A 2,023-nucleotide genomic window follows, 5' to 3' on the forward strand; every position below is an offset into this window, starting at 1 on the left:
CCTGTGTGGAACAGAAGAGTTTCATTAGCACAGAGGATGGTGTTCGCCTGAGCCAGTGTTCAGAGAACAGATTCTTCTGCAACAACATCTTGTTAATCAGCTAATTAATCATGTAATGCAATAGAAACCCTTGGAGAGGAGACGTCATCCTGCCCAGGGAGGCTGGCTGTGAGTCAAGCCTGCTCCCCACCAGCAGCTGTTCCTGGCAGGGAGCACAGCTACATCTTGGGGGCCTGCAGAAGCCTGAGCACAGCTCTCTGCTGTGGGGCAGAGTGAGGGATGATGTGGGGTCCTGCCTCCTGCAGGTAGGAGCCACAAATATTTTGCAGTTAACCACAGAGAAGCGCAAGATGAGGATCTGGAGTAATTCTTGGCTTTTGTTGCTCAAGCTAGGAGGTGGCTGGAGGCTATTTCTTCACCCAGCATGCCATTAAACCATGCGACTCCTTTCTACAGGCTACAGCAGGCACCGACAGTGTTACCAGTGTTCAGTTACACTTGTGCAGGAAATTGTCACAAAGGGCTCTTATCCTTGCAGATACCATCTGCAAAGTGGGAGGTCTCCAAGTCGTGCACTGCAGGTGTACTAGGCGTACTTGAGGAGAGGCTGGCAGGACTAACAGGCTCCTCCTGGTGCTGGCTCGGTGGGCCCTGGACCGTCTGGGACAGGTGCAGATGCCTACCCTCAGTCTTAAGGCTTAAAATCAGGAAGAGATGGAAAACACCATTGTTTCCTTAGCCTAGAAGCTACCTGCCTGGGTTGGGTCCACTGTGGCTTGCCGCTGAGAGGGACAGGTGTGCCCTGTTGGGGCGGTGTCCATGCAGCATCCAGCTGGACCATCACCTCTTCCTCTGAGCATAATGCAGTGCCTTTGGGGCTCCCCGCAGGCACAGCAGAGTCTCCCCAGTTCAAAGTCAGGATTCAGCACACACCAAGGTGGAGGGATGGGAAAACCCTCCTGGGGGCAGCGATCTAAGAGGAACCTCCCTGTGCATGCCAAAATGATTGGCGGCAAGATAATTAAGCGTGGAAGTTTAAAATGCCAAGGGACCACTCCAGCTGAAATCTAGTCAATTAAAAAAATGTCAGATTAATTCCTAGTCCCCTCAACACTCTGATCTACAGCTTTACTTGTTTCTAAAAAGTTGTCTGTTTCTACTTGAACAGTGTGTGCAACTTCAGGTGCAGCGAGTGTGCAGGGCCACAGGAACCGTGGCTGGGGACAGGGCAGGTGCTTCCACCCACAAAAGGGGAAGAAAAAATATTATAACTTTTAACTTTAAAAGAAACACTTTTCCACTGTTTCTGTTCCTCTAATATCTCCTTGATAGGGAGCATGGATAAAAAAATAGTAATGTAGAGATGAGTCAGGGTTTACGGTGTAACTCTTGCTTCTTTGAGCACTTTGTGCAGTATCTGTGCCATCGGTTACATGTAAGCCACATTCTAACAGTTTCCTTGAAGTAAAGTGGTTGTAATTTGTATTTTTCTGCTGAATACCAGGGCTTGGGGTGTCAAGTGCACACAGGACTCCCAAAGCCAGTGCCGGCCTGCGGCTCGGGTGTGCTGGGCATGATGCCCCGTCGTGTGCCCGGTGTGCCATCTGGGCCCTTCCCTCAGCCCCGGCCCGGGCGGGTGAGAAGGGGCAGCAGCTGGGGAGGGGCACGGCAGCCCCGCGCCCGTCCCGCGTCGCCTCCTGCCGCTCAAAGGCCGCTCGAGCGCAGCCAAATTGTCGCCGTCGCCTCCCTGCCCGCTTCGCCCCCCGAGGCAGCCCCTGCCGCTGGCTGCCGGGCCACTCTCGTAGCTCAGGGCGCGCCGCCCGCCGCCGGGCCCCGCGGGCCTACAGCTCCCGGCATGCCGCGCGCGGGGCGGGCGCCCGTGTCCCCCTCGCCGTGCGCGCCGATCGGCCGTTGCCTGTTCGAAACGGCCAATGGCTGCGGGACGGCGCCGGCTACAGCCAATGGCGGCGCGCGTCCGGGGCGAGGCGGGGCCGAGGGGTCATGCGGCGGGCCAATGGGGAGG

The sequence above is a fragment of the Falco rusticolus genome, chromosome 9 (genome assembly GCF_015220075.1).
Source record: "Falco rusticolus isolate bFalRus1 chromosome 9, bFalRus1.pri, whole genome shotgun sequence".
Classification (NCBI taxonomy): Eukaryota; Metazoa; Chordata; class Aves; order Falconiformes; family Falconidae; genus Falco; species Falco rusticolus.